This window comes from Salvelinus alpinus, chromosome 8, assembly GCF_045679555.1.
Source record: "Salvelinus alpinus chromosome 8, SLU_Salpinus.1, whole genome shotgun sequence".
Taxonomy (NCBI): Eukaryota; Metazoa; Chordata; class Actinopteri; order Salmoniformes; family Salmonidae; genus Salvelinus; species Salvelinus alpinus.
This window is the reverse complement of record NC_092093.1, coordinates 58,919,169-58,935,008: the sequence shown is the minus strand read 5'-3', so window position 1 is coordinate 58,935,008 and position 15,840 is coordinate 58,919,169. Positions and strand designations below refer to the sequence as shown.

Here is a 15,840-nt window from a genome sequence, read left to right as displayed (position 1 = left end):
CAAGATAGATCGAGAGAACGAATGTGAGTCATAATGAACTTGTACACGATGAGCAGTGCTGAGCAACGAAGGGCAGGGGAGGGGGGGACATGGGTGAGAGATGGTCCCAGTTGGGTCTTCTTGGCATCATCTGTGTTTGTCTGGAATTAGTGGGCAAGGTTTTAATTACGGCCATGTGCGCTCTGATAGGTGGCTTTGTAATAACAGTCGGTCCCCATGGCAGCAGCATGAAAAGAAGTTAGTTAGACCCCAGTGAATGACTGACTGACGGGGGGGGGGGGGGGGTCGTGTTCAAAGGCCTGACGTGATATGGCTGCTCTCACTCATGTGGCCAACACTGATAAGCCCCTTTAACACGGAAATTAACCCACCGGTTTGGAAGCAACCAGCGTAACGACGCTCCGTAAAAAAATACAAATGTAACCAATACTCTGTTGTTCGGTTGCCATATGAGATGACTGGTTCCAGAAACGGACGGCTGCTTATCAAAAAACCTCTGAGGTCTGGCAGCCTGTCTTCAAATGCAAAAAAAAAAGGTTTTAACATTTATTTCACTAGCCAGGAGGAGACGTTCAAAACATGGCCATCGTTGGTCTGTCCAAAAACACTGATTGTCGATTCCTTCATTGAGTCAATGAAACAAAAATTCCCTTAAATTAATTAATTAAATTAAGTTGAGTGAATGGATGAGCCACATCGTTGACCAGTACTAAGACGAGTCTTCGGATGAGTCTTTGGATGAGGGCCAGGGTGCCCCATGAGATGACCTGAGTGTGGTTGGCTGAACATCTGGTCATGCCTCAGTAGGTACGTCAGGCTACAAGGGGGCCTTGCTCTAGATCCAGCTGTGGAGGCATAATGGGGGTGCTGGGGTGTATGCCCATCATGGACCATAGCCAGACATCAACCAATCACCGCAATGTCCGAGGGTAGCAGTCAGAACCCGGCCATAGGGATAAACAAGGACCATTGCTAACCTCACTATGCTAACCTCCACATAACAATTAAACAAAGCTTTCAGGGTGGAAATATATATTTTGCGTTTGTATACATATTTTTCGTTTGTATACATTCGTTTGTATACATTTTGACGTTTGTATACATGTGTAAACAATGACATTGGTTTTGTACTCAGCTTCAGGTACTTATTGATGAGAGATGGGCAACAGATAGCATCCACCGACTCTGCACTGGATCAAAATAACAAGGTCATTAGGATTCAACTGGTTATTCTAGGCCTGACCAAAATAAAACAATAAGCACGGGGTAATGGATGACAATATTTTCCTGCGATTTAATAAAAATGTTCTGCGAATCAGGAAAAGTCAAACAGTCTCCCCTACCCTCCAAATTAGAATGATAATGGGAACATAAGCGTGACAGCTGCCCGCAAGCATGGCGATCAGTCTTAATCAAAGGGTAGGACAGGTAAATGGATAAACAACCGTGTGTGTGTGTAGACATGGGGAATGAGTCAGCAGCCATCTGAACGCCAGGCGGGTTCAATACTGTGCCCCTTGACCCGACTAATGTAATAAAGTCAATTTTATTAACTTGATGGTCCCAATTACCCCCCTCACCCCCGCAATGGGGATCATGTCATCTCCCCAGGGGATGCTCCAGTCCCCCTCTACCCCTTGCCTCCTGCTCTGCATAATGTAGCGCTGAAATCTTGCTAAGGGACGCGATACCAGTCGTCTCGGCAAACATTGTCAGAGCAATTAGCCGGTGTTGCAGGTGCATCAGGGGTTTAGCGAGGCCCCTGGTAAATCCTTTAGGCTGACTGGATAGGCCACAGAGGGAGTGGGGGCCTCCGTGGCCTCTCCACCAGCCTAAAGGAATTACCAGCGGCCTCGCTAACCCCCTGCTGCATCGGCAACAACAGCTAATTGCCCTGACAATGTTTGCATGGACGACTGGTAAGGAGGCTTTTAGAACAGTCAGATAGGACAGTGGGATGGGCCTCTGAACTCAAACAGTGACACATAGCAGTGGGTGGTGAAGTCATGCGTTGTGGATCGTTCAACTGTCTGAATAAACTATAGACAAACCTGAAAAGCAGGAGTGACGTGTACTGTATCATGATGGGTCATGGTAAATACAAAAATACAGTATTGCACTAGTTTAATTTCATCCCTGCTCGCTTGGCTCAATCTACTGCATCTAAGCTGGTGAGTAACTGTCCAAGGAATGATCCAACTACCAGATCGCAGCTCTAAAACACTGGCAGTCATAGCCCACACATTGTTTATTAGTCACCATTTTGTTTCAAATCCTAACATCCAGGGTGGTGGATACAAACAAGGGCTCTACTTTCAGTTTCAGAGTGAAGAGGAAACAGATGCTTCAGACTGTCTTACGGAGTCTGGGCCTTGCATATACAGTACAGAGGAGAGACTGCACAAGCAACATAAACAAACAGCCATTCTCAGAGGTTGGCAGCCATATTATTTCAGTCACCGCTTTTGAAGGTGTACTGTATAGCAGGTCTTCTGCTGTGTCCGATACGGTCTTACAGCACGGCATGGAGGGAATGTGACTGCAAGGTCGCTTTGACGCCCAACAACGTGCATTGTGGGTCGTTATCGCGTGTGCCACATGAAAGGTCTCTGTGTGTTGATGAACTAAAACTGACTTTATTTACCTGGGAGCAGCTGTGTCTGCCCTGATAACAAACCAGACATATTTCAAATATTAATAAGCTAACAGTCCCACAGGAGCACTACGCAGTCTCTGCTCCCCCCCACCCCCCCGAAGGTTAGCCATTCTTAGCGTAACCATGTCTTCTAGCCAGGTTGTGTGAATTGAACACGTTCAGTCTCAATGACGTCTTTCACCCTCTACTGGAATTAAGGGACATTTCTGGTTGGAGAGAATCAATCTGTGGTGCGAGAGGCGAGACTCCATTGTGGTCTCCTTGGCAGCTCCCATTTCTGCAGCCAGCATGACTGATAGGTGTCGCATCCCGCAGCCCTCGGGTGATGGAACCCAAAGCAGATCATTGGGTATTCCGCAGTAAGCACATTTTCACATTTATTCTCTGTCCCTCTTTACATGTATTGACGCCAATGTAAGGCACAGTTGAGTGCAGCGAATGCCGTTTATATGGGTTGACATTAAACGTTTGAACCAATACAGTGGGGAGAGGAAAAGGACTAATGTGAATATGTTAGGTTAAATCCATGTAAGGCATATGTGTGGTATTAACAAACAGTAAAGTACAGTACTTGTTCCAGCAGAGGCAATAACACAGTACTGATGCGACTGTAAGTGTAAGAGCGTCAACCGGAAAAATACTAACACAAAAAACCTGGAAAGAATGGCAAAAATCAGATGACAGCATGCCTTTTCCACACTTCATTTGCAGTAGCGTGTTTATTGACAGTCCACCCACAGTCAGAGCCAGTAATACCCTGCCACAGCCAAGGCCTGTTTTCTGCTGAAAGGTAACGCAGCGCAGGAAAAGGTATTAAAACACAGATGATTGTTTTTCATTGGTTTAGCCAGGGAAACATGCTCCCTGCAATTAAATTGGTCGTAGTATTGGGGAGTTGTGTAGTGGCGGAAAAAACACAAAACAAAAACAATAGATTCTTAACTCTGTCGCTGCCAACAAATCACAGAGCGAGTCTCGACAGTAGCTAGAGTAGGGAGGTAGGAATAAGCCCACTATGAGAAACATTACATGTTTTTTGGTTGCCATTCAATCGAAAGCTTGCTCAGATCAATATAGATCAACTGGAAATATATAAAAACGCAAACATGCAACAATGTCAAAGATTTCTCTTATTTACAGTTCATGAGAAAATCTGTCAATTTAAATGAATCTATGGATTTTTTAAATAGGGGCGTGGAACAGAAAACCAGTCAGTATCTTGTGTGACCAGCATTTGCCTCATGCAGCGCGACATCTACTTCACATAGAGTTGATCAGGCTGTTGATTGTGACCTGTGGAATGTTGTCCCACACCTCAATGGGTATGCAAAGTTGCTGGATATTGTTGGGAACTGGAACACGCTGTCGATCCAGAGCATCCCAAACATGCTTAATGGGTGACATGTCTGGTGAGTATGCAGGCCATGGAAGAACTGGGACATTTTTAGCTTCCAGGAATTATGTACAGATCCTTGCGACATGGGGCCGTGAATTATCATGCTGAAACATGAGGTGATGGCGGCGGATGGACGGCGCGAAAATGGCGTCAGGATCTCAGCACGCTATCTCTGTATTTTCAAATTGCCATTGATAAAACGCGAGTGTGTTCATTGTCCATAGCTTATGCCTGCCCATACCATAAACCCCAAGGGGAATTCCGTTCACATCAGCAAACCACTCGCCCACACATGGTCTGCGGTTGTGAGGCCGGTTAGACGTACTGACAAATTCTCAAAAATTATGTTGGAGGTGGCTTATGGTAGAGAAAGGAACAATCAATTCTCTGGCAACAGCTCTGGTGGACATTCCTGCAGTCAGCATGCCAATTGCATGCTCCCTCAAAACTTGAGACATCTGTGGCAATGTGTTGTGTGACAAAACTTCACATTTTAGAATGGCCTTTTATTGACCCCAACACAAGGTGTACCTGTGTAATGATCATGCTGTTTAATCAGCTTCTTGATATGCCACACCTGTCAGGTGGATGGATTATCTTGGCAAACTAACACAGGGATATAAACAAATTAGTGCACAATATTTTATTTCAGCTCATGAAACATTGGACCAACACTACGTGTTGCCTTTATATGTTTGTTCAGTGTATATAAATTCCTGTTGGAGGAGCTGGCTTCGATAACACATGTTCAAATTGGCCTACATACCATTTGGCCTAGGTAACAGCAGTCTATTTCAAAACAAAAGGAGTTGTGTAGAAATATACAGTAGGGAGCATTTCAACTACTGTTTCATTACTGCACAAGTACCCTATGACCAGATGTGTATAATGACAAAATGACATGATGAACATTACCAGTTATAACACTCCACTGGAGTGTGGATATCTAGCAATGGACTCTAGTTCAACTGCTAAAAAGTAGTGTGACACTTTTACTATTTCATACTCAATAGTCATTCACCACAGTAACTGCCAGACAGTTAACAGTACTTGGGCTGTGCGAGGAAGGAGGGAATGCAAATTGCACATAGCACTGTGGCAATGACCTTATTTGTGCAAACTATGGATACTATCCGTCAAGGGGTTTCCAAGGGCCTCGGAGAAGGGGGGGGGGGGGGGGGGAACCACACAACGGTCTCCTTCACGCTGAAGGAGGAAGTAACTCCTGTACAGTAAACCAACCACAGATACACACACCGCAGACTTTGGACTGATCAGAATTTTAGGCTAATTAACATGTGAAGCTTATGTGAGCTTACTCAGAAACGCTTTAATTAACTAATTAACTTTCACTGATTTCTGCTCTCGTAAAAGCCTGGGTTTTCTGCACGTTAACACTAGAAGCTTATTAGCTAAAATTGATCAATTGAAAGTGTGGGTTCAGAGCTCCTATCCAGATGTGTCGGTCATTACTGAGACGTGGTTAAGGAGTGTTTTGAACACTGATGTTAACCTTTCCGGCAAGGCAGATCTTCCAAAGGTGGTGGAGTGGCAATCTTTACCAAGGAACACCTTCAGTGCTCGGTTGTCTCCACCAAGTCTATCCCTAAACATTTTGATTTGCTGGTTTTAAGCATTAAACTTTCAAATAGCCTTTGGTGGACGATAACACCCAGCAACAGTCAACAATCAGCACCGGCCTGTACCCTACCTGCCCTAAGCTCTCTCCTGGCCCCTTACACTAAAAGTCTGAATTTGTCTTGCTAGGTGACCTAAACTGGGACATGCTTAAACCACCTGACCAAGTCCTAAAGCAATGGGACTCCCAGAATCTTTCTCAGATTATTACCAATCCCACAAGGAATAACTCCAAACACCCAGAAAACATCTCCTCGATGTTATCCTCACAAATAATAATCCTGATAGGTATCAGACTGGTGTTGTCTGTAATGCTCTTAGTGATCATTGTTTTACAGCCTGTGTTCGTAATGGCTGCTCAGTCAAACGACCTGTCCTGATTTGTCATAGACGCTTGCTAAAAGACTTTAATGAGCTCGCTTTCCTTCATGACCTGGCCTCTGTAAATTGGTATACAAATCAGCTTGATCCCCTCTGTCGAAGACATTTGGACCTTCTTTTTGGATATTTTCTGTGGTATTGTTAACAAACACGCCCTCATAAAGAAAATGAGAATAAAAACAGATTCAGCCCCTGGTTCGACCGTGATCTGGCAGAGTTACTCCACCTCAAGAACTCCATTTGTCGAAAGGCTCGGCACACGCATACTCAAGCTGACTGGTTCTCGTTCAGGCAAATGAGAAATAAGCGCACTCAGGCTATCCGGAAGGCCAAAGTTAGTTAATTTAAGGAGCAGTTCTCTCTCTGTGGGTCTAACCCCAAGAAGTTCTGGTTAAAATGGTTAAAGACCTGGAGAATAAACCCTCCTCCTCACAGCTGCCCATGTCCCTTAATGTTGATGTGGTTGTTACTGACAAGGAGCACATGGCTGAGCTCTTTAATCACTACTTCATTAAAGTCAGGATTCCTATTTGACTCAGCCATGCCTCATCGCCGGTCCAACATTTCCTCATCTCCCAGCCCTTCTAATGTGACTAGCCTTGATGCTCCTCCCTCTTTTCCCCCTGCCCCGCTACAAAGTTTTTCCCTGCAGGCGGTCACTGAGTCTGAGGTACTAAAGGAGCTCCTTAAACTTGAACCCCCAAAAAAACATCCGTGTCAGATGGTTTAGATCCTGTCTTCTTTAAGGTTGCAGCCCCTATGATCGCCAAGCCTGTCTCTCCTCTCTGGGGAGGTTCCCATTGCTTGGAAGGCAGCCACAGTGCATCCTTTATTTAAAGGGGGAGATCAAGCTGATGCTAACTTCTATTCTAGGCCAATTTCTATTTTGCCCTGATTATCAAAAGTGTTGGAAAAACATGTCAATAATCAACTGACTGGCTTTCTTGATGTCTATATTATTCTCTCTGGTATGCAATCTGGTTTCCGCTCAGGTTATGTAACCTTAAAAAGGTACTAAATTGTCACCATTGCCCTTGATTCTAAGCAATGTTGTGCTGCTATTTTTATTGACTTGGCCAAAGCTTTTGATACTGTAGACCATTCCATTATGTGCCCGGCTAAGGAGTATTGGTGTCTGAGGGGTCTTTGGCCTGGTTTGCTAACCACCTCTCTCAAAGAGTGCAGTGTATAAAGTCAGAACATCTGCTGTCCCAGCCACTGCCTGTCGCCAAGGGAGTACCCCAAGGCTTGATGCTAGGCTCCACGCTCTTCTCAATTTACATCAACATAGCTCAGGCAGTAGGAAGCTCTCTCACATTTATATTCAGATGATACAGTCTTATACTCAGCTGGCCACTCCCCGGATGTTGTGTTAAACGCTCTACAACAAAGCTTTCTTAGTGTCCAACAAGCTTTCTCTGCCCTTAACCTTGTTCTGAACACCTCCAAAACAAAGGTAATGTGGTTCGATAAGAAGAAAGCCCCTCTTCCCACCATTGTGATTACTACCTCTGAGGGTTTAGAGCTTGAGGTAGTCACCTCATACAAGTACTTCGGAGTATGGCTAGACGGTGCACTGTCCTCTCAGCACAAGGTTAAATCTAGACTTGGGTTCCTCTATCGTAATCGCTCCTCTTTCACCCCAGCTGCCAAACTAAACATGATTCAGATGACCATTCTACCCATGCTAGATTATGGAGACGTAATTTATAGATCGGCAGGTAAGGGTGCTATCGAGGGACTTAATGTTTTTTACCATTCGGCCATCAGATTTGCCACCAATGCTCCTTATAGGACACACCACCGCACTCGAACTCCTCAGTAAACTGGTCATCTCTGTATACCCGTCGCAAGCTTATTTATAAAACCCTCTTAGGCCTCATTCCCCCATATCTGAGATACCTACTGCTGCCCTCATCCTCCACATACAAGATCCGTTCTGCCAGTCACATTATGTGAAAGGTCCCCAAAGTGCACACATCCCTGGGCCGCGACGTCTTTTCAGTTCGCTACAGCTAGCGACTGGAACGACCTGCAAAAAAAAAAAACTCAAACTGGAAGGTTTTCATTCAAAGACTCAATCATGGACACGCTTACTGACAGTTGTGACTGTGACGCATGATGTATTGTTGTCTTTACCTTCTTGCCTTGTGATGTTTTCTGTGCCCAATAATGTTTGTACCATGTTTTGTGCTGCTGCCATGTGTCGCTACCATGCTGTTGTCATGTGGAGTTTCTACCATGCTGTGTTGTCATGTGTTGCTGCCATGTTGTATTGTCGTCTTAGGTCTCTCTTTATGTAGTGTTGTGGTGTCTCTTGTCGTGGTGTGTTTTGTCCTATATATTTTTATTTAATTGTTTTATTCCCAGCCCCCGTTCACGACTTTTGCCAGGCCGTTATTGTAAATAAGCATTTTGTTCTCAACTGACTCGCCTAGTTAAATAAAATAAATGATAGGCCAGCAGTTACAGTTACACACTTTTAACCCCCTTTCCACAGTAGTTCTCACGTTACCTAATGCTGAAATTACACGTTAGTCACAGCAGGGCGATAGGATTATTTCATTGGAGCAGAACAGCACAGACATATGACTTGGCCCTACCATGCTCTCGCAGGCTACTAAAGTTTCTACAGTACAGCTAACTCTACTGTGGGTTTGGATACACTGGGAGTCTGTCTGTTGTTGATGGATGAGAAGAGTAGTGGCGTGCTCATTGCGCTGATAATCACATTTCAGAATGAGTTCCCTCCCTCTCGCTACAAAGTGATACTTGTCGGTGTAATACATGATGGGGTTGTTACGGAAGAGAAATGAGAACGTCCGCGTTTCCCACTCATGGCTTGCCTCAGACAGCATTGCCATTATTCCCCAGGTTCAGTTTTCCTAGACGTGGTGGGACCATAAGCGAATATAGGTGCCATCTTTCACGTGTCATCTAAAAAGGCACGCTGGAGATACAGATGTGGTTCGTCCATTAATGAAGTGACTTTCTCCTCTTTGGTCTTAAAGATAATGTATTTTTCACAGAAGGCAAATCAAGGAGGCAACAGTGCACTTTACAACTTTTAAAGGTATTTCGCCAGCTTGGTTGTCAGTCTCGGATAAACAGTAACGTTTCACAAAGATTAATTGCCGACATAAAGAGACGTAATGGGTTCAGTATCATGTAATCTCTACGGGGGACAATAAATTCCCTGGGACTCCAAAGCTCTCCGTGGCTACTTGACCACATTACAACCTCGTTATGAACAGAGTCAATCCCGTCTCCATCCTTTTGGAGGAAGTCCCAAGCCTCAAAGTGATACCTAAATACAGACAACAGACTGGGAGACTGTCCAGTCATGTGAGCCCTTTGAGACTTGACTATGACACCAGCCCCTGTTGGACACTCTTCAAAATACCTCAGAGCCATAGGTCAGGAGGACTGAGGGACTCATTTTTACACGTATAACCCTCTGCTCTAGTGTGTCCATTCAGAGACACCCTAGAGGGTAGCTATACCCCCTTTTAACTACAACCCTCCGCCCTCCTATCTCAGCAACTGGCTATTAGGAGGTAGACCGATTAAATCGGCATGGCGGATTTCAAGTTATAAACAATCGGTAATCTGCCTTTTTGGATGCAGATTATAATGCAATCCACGAGGAGACTGCGTGGCAGGCTGACCACCTGTTATGCGAGTGCAGCATCAAAATGACCTTGTGTCTCCAAGGAGCCAAGGTAAGTTGCTAGCTAGCATTAAACTTATCTTATATTAAAAAAAAAATCTATCTTCACATAATCACTAGTAAACTACACCACATGGTTGGTGATATTACTAGGTTAACTAGCTTATTCTGCATTGCGTATAATCAATGCGGTGTCTGTTAATTTATCATTGAACCACAGCCTACTTCAACAAAAAGCGCTTTCGCAAAAAGAGCACAATCATTGCAATAATGATGTACCTAACCATAAACATCAATGCCTTTCTCAATACACAAGCATATTTTTTAAACCTGCATATGTAGCTAAAAGAAATTCATGTTAGCAGGCAATATTAACTAGGGAAATTGTGTCACTTCTCTTGCGTTCAGTGCAAGCAGAGTCAGAGTATATGCAGCAGTTTGGGCCGCCTGGCTCGTTGCGAACTGTTGAAATGCCATTTATTCCTAACAAAGACCGTAATTAATTTGCCAGAATTTTACATATTTATGACATAACATTGAAGGTTGTGCAATGTAACAGTAATATTTAGACTTAGGGTTGCCACCCGTTCAATAAAATACGGAACGGTTCCGTATTTCACTGAAAGAATAAATGTTTTGTTTTCAAAATTCTGGTTCCCGATTTGACCATATTAATGACCCAAGGCTCATATTTCTGTGTGTTTATTATATTATAATTAAGTATATGATTTGATATTTGACAGAGCAGTCTGACTGAGCGGTGGTAGGCAGCAGCAGGCTCATTAGCATTCATTCAAACAGCAGCTGTTTATGACTTCAAGCCTATCAACTCCTGAGATTAGTCTGGCAATACTATAGTGTCTATAAGAACCTCCAATAGTCAAAGGTATATGAAATACAAATAGTATAGAGAGAAAAGGTTGTATAATAACTACAACCTAAAACTTCTTAACTGGGAATATTGAACCACCAGCTTTCATATGTTCTGAGCAAGGAACTTAAACGTTCGATTTTTTACATGGCACATTGCACTTTTACTTTCTTCTCCAACACTGTGCTTTTGCATTATTTAAACCAAATTGAATGTTTCATTATTTGAGACTAAATCTATTTTATTTCTGTATTATATTAAGTTAAAATAAAAGTGTTCATTGAGTATTGTTGTAATTGTCATTTATTATATATATATATATATATGTAAAAATAATAAATACAATTTTAAAATATATTGAAAAAATGTGTACATTTTTTTCCAGAAAAAAAATAAAAAATAAAATCGGTATTGGCTTTTTTGGTCCTCCAATAATCGGTATCTGTGTTGAAAAATCCTAATCGGTCAACCTCTAGTGGCTATGGCCTATCAGGGTCAGAGATCATTCAGAACTAGTATTCATGTCAGGCCAGTGGCCATCTTGTCCTTCTCATCCTCCAGTGCCTTTCCCCAGACCTCACCATGCTTGGCCCATTTTCTCAAAGAGGGGTTATAAGACTTCTTAGCAAGCAAACATTTGGATATGGGACTTCGCTGTAAGATGAGAAAGGGAATATATAGTTCTACAACGACAGGCTACTCCTTAAATCAGACACTCATACAGTAGGTAATACTGAGTGGCACAGGTCCAACTGACGTGACCCAGTTATACATATAGAGATATTTCATCTCAACAGTTGTCGGCTGTGCTCAAATTAGCTTTGAGCATCTACTATACCAGCAAAAACAAAACATCACATGGCATGGCCCTAGCCGGCCACTGACACCAATCTAGGTTGGAGGGGTGTCATTCCACCCACAGCGTTAAAAAGGGGCTTGATTCATCACTCTCCACCACCCCTCCATGCTCCATAAATCACAGCGGAGGAAATGGAGTCAGAAGAGAAGGGGGGATAAAACACAGCAGACTAATTGCTTCCAATTTCAACCATCAGAGAGAAACTGAGTCGCCTCCCAGCAGGGACGCTCCTGAGAGAAAACAATACGTCATCCAGGTCCTTTCGCCGTGCCGGCCGTAAATGAAAAGGTCCGGGAGCCAGAGCCTGAATGTCTAGGTCACGGTCCTTCACCGAGGCACGCTTTAACCTTCCGCTGCCTCCCCATCGTAGCAACATAAATCACCCGTCTGATGGCAAAGTAAACACCTCCCGACTTCCTTCCTTTCCTGGCTCTGTCAGGTCATTTCTCAAGCAGAGGGGGCATTGGACGACGGACGTGGAGGTGGTGGTGAAGGTGGGGGGGGGATTAGCTAAAGTCCAGGTAATTAATTATGCCCTGGCTGTCAGTTGGCGGACCGGATGAGAGCGGAGAAAGTGAGAGAGCAGCTTTCACGTGACTGGACCTCTGATTTATCAGATTTAAGAGGGAAAACAGGTCCATTTGTCCAAAGGCGTCACCTTTATTATCGAGTGACTGAGTGGCCTCCTCTTCCTTCTCAGTCAATTATTAAAGGGTGCTTGTCGATTCCCTTTGTGGCAATAACTCTTCCGTTTGAAATTGAGGAGTCGATCAATTCCGTACCCAGGGACCGCATTGGACAGCAAATGAAAGAGGCATTGAACATTTCTTAAATGGATGTCAATGTCATTGTGGCTGAGGCTCAATTCATGTAAAATGATTGAAGAGCATCTCTTACAAGAGGTTCTCATTTTCCCTCAGAAACGACAACTGCCCAAAACACAGATTTTGGGCAGGTTATTGGGATTAATCTTGTCCTGGAGGTAGAACTGGGCAATTTCTACTAGATGGGCCAGTGACAAAGTCAACATTTATGTGTGTATATATATATATATATATATATATATATATATATATATATATATATATATATATATATATATATATATATATGTGTATATATACAGTGGGGAGAACAAGTATTTGATACACTGCCGATTTTGCAAGTTTTCCTACTTACAAAGCATGTAGAGGTCTGTAATTTTTATCATAGGTACACTTCAACTGTGAGAGACGGAATCTAAAACAAAAATCCAGAAAATCACATTGTATGATTTTTAAGTAAATAATTTGCATTTTATTGCATGACATAAGTATTTGATACATCAGAAAAGCAGAACTTAATATTTGGTACAGAAACCTTTGTGTGCAATTACAGAGATCATACGTTTCCTGTAGTTCTTGACCAGGTTTGCACACACTGCAGCAGGGATTTTGGCCCACTCCTCCATACAGACCTTCTCCAGATCCTTCAGGTTTCGGGGCTGTCGCTGGGCAATACGGACTTTCAGCTCCCTCCAAAGATTTTCTATTGGGTTCAGGTCTGGAGACTGGCTAGGCCACTCCAGGACCTTGAGATGCTTCTTACGGAGCCACTCCTTAGTTGCCCTGGCTGTGTGTTTCGGGTCGTTGTCATGCTGGAAGAACCAGCCACGACCCATCTTCAATGCTCTTACTGAGGGAAGGAGGTTGTTGGCCAAGATCTCTCGATACATGGCCCCATCCATCCTCCCCTCAATACGGTGCAGTCGTCCTGTCCCCTTTGCAGAAAAGCATCCCCAAAGAATGATGTTTCCACCTCCATGCTTCACGGTTGGGATGGTGTTCTTGGGGTTGTACTCATCCTTCTTCTTCCTCCAAACACGGCGAGTGGAGTTTAGACCAAAAATCTCTATTTTTGTCTCATCAGACCACATGACCTTCTCCCATTCCTCCTCTGGATCATCCAGATGGTCATTGGCAAACTTCAGACGGGCCTGGACATGCGCTGGCTTGAGCAGGGGGACCTTGCGTGCGCTGCAGGATTTTAATCCATGACGGCATGGTGTGTTACTAATGGTTTTCTTTGAGACTGTGGTCCCAGCTCTCTTCAGGTCATTGACCAGGTCCTGCCGTGTAGTTCTGGGCTGATCCCTCACCTTCCTCATGATCATTGATGGCCCACGAGGTGAGATCTTGCATGGAGCCCCAGACCGAGGGTGATTGACCGTCATCTTGAACTTCTTCCATTTTCTAATAATTGCGCCAACAGTTGTTGCCTTCTCACCAAGCTGCTTGCCTATTGTCCTGTAGCCCATCCCAGCCTTGTGCAGGTCTACAATTGTATCCCTGATGTCCTTACACAGCTCTCTGGTCTTGGCCATTGTGGAGAGGTTGGAGTCTGTTTGATTGAGTGTGTGGACAGGTGTCTTTCATACAGGTAACGAGTTCAAACAGGTGCAGTTAATACAGGTAATGAGTGAAGAACAGGAGGGCTTCTTAAAGAAAAACTAACAGGTCTGTGAGAGCCGGAATTCTTACTGATTGGTAGGTGTTCAAATACTTATGTCATGCAATAAAATGCAAATTAATTACTTAAAAATCATACAATGTGATTTTCTGGATTTTTGTTTTAGATTCCGTCTCTCACAGTTGAAGTGTACCTATGATAAAAATGACAGACCTCTACATGCTTTGTAAGTAGGAAAACCTGCAAAATCGGCAGTGTATCAAATACTTGTTCTCCCCACTGTATATATATACACACACACACACATATATATTATATATATATATTATATATATATTCAGTGGGGCAAAAAAGTATTTAGTCAGCCACCAATTGTGCAAGTTCTCCCACTTAAAAATATGAGAGGCCTGTAATTTTCATCATAGGTACACTTCAACTATGACAGACAAAATGAGAAGAAAAAAAATCCAGAAAATCACATTGTAGGATTTTTAATGAATTTATTTGCAAATTATGGTGGAAAATAAGTATTTGGTCAATAACAAAAGTTTATCTCAATACTTTGTTATATACCCTTTGTTGGCAATGACAGAGGTCAAACGTTTTCTGTAAGTCTTCACAAGGTTTTCACACACTGTTGCTGGTATTTTGGCCCATTCCTCCATGCAGATCTCCTCTAGAGCAGTGATGTTTTGGGGCTGTTGCTGGGCAACACGGACTTTCAACTCCCTCCAAAGATTTTCTATGGGGTTGAGATCTGGAGACTGGCTATGCCAGCAGGTATTTGATACAGTGCTGATTTTGCAGGTTTTCCTACTTACAAAGCATGTAGAGGTCTGTAATTTTTTATCATAGGTACACTTCAACTGTGAGAGACGGAATCTATAACAAAAATCCAGAAAATCACATTGTATGATTTGTAACTAATTAATTTGCATTTTATTGCATGACATAAGTATTTGATCACCTACCAACCAGTAAGAATTCCGGCTCTAACAGACCTGTTTGTTTTTCTTTAAATGTATTTGGCTAAGGTGTATATAAACTAAGGTGCATGTACATTTGACTTCAACTCTATATATAGTCAAAATTCATTAAAACAAAAATGTGCTTTTTAGTTTTACTTTAAGGCATAAGGTTAGCAGTGTAGTTAAGGTTAGGTTTAAAATATAATTTTATGGCTGTGGCAGCTAGTGACGACCCTGCAGAGCTGCCTCCGGGACATGAGTCATCCCAATACATGCCAACCTGTGCCCAAAACACATGAAAAATGAAGGAGTACTTGAATGATACTTGATCTATGGAATATCTGACAAATCAAACGGTGCACTAGTGGCGTTTCAAGCTATGGCTACATACTAAACAGACTGATTTAACGCAGAAATCCTTAATTGGTGAAACTGCCACGTCCGTTTGGGATATTACAACAAGAAGTTACTGCAAACAACCACCACAACCCCCCTCTGACATCGCACGTGCAGAATATATACCCCGCACTTTTGTTTTTACGCTTTCAAATGCTCCTCACCTCCGTTTTCATCAACACATTTAAAACAATAACAAAGACAACATGCGGATTTGATCTTTAAAGAGATTACCTTGCACAACAAACAAAAATTGTGTTCAGAAAACTCAGAGGAAAAAAGGGAGCTTTACCCTGCACCCCATTCATCACTAGCTGAATCGTCATCTGGTTCTGCTCAACAACCAGCACTAACCAGCCTACAGAGGCATGGTAAACATGAATCCTCCATGAATACCATAGATGAATTCACACTGGCTGTGCTGTAGAACACTACAGACTGTTAAATCCTGTGCTCATTCTATCCACAGAAACCTCTGCTCACACAGGAGTGAATGAGTTGTAGACCCTATTAGAAGGGACCTAGCAGGTGCCATCGCCAAGCCATTTCTCAACGTT

The 15,840-nt window shown here is 43.2% G+C and overlaps 1 protein-coding gene across 8 annotated transcripts in view; it reads right to left on the bottom strand.

Moving 5' to 3' along the window:
- Positions 1–15,840, bottom strand: part of LOC139583365 (receptor-type tyrosine-protein phosphatase mu-like) — a 309,931-nt gene that overhangs the window by 233,612 nt on the left and 60,479 nt on the right. The window lies entirely within an intron of this gene.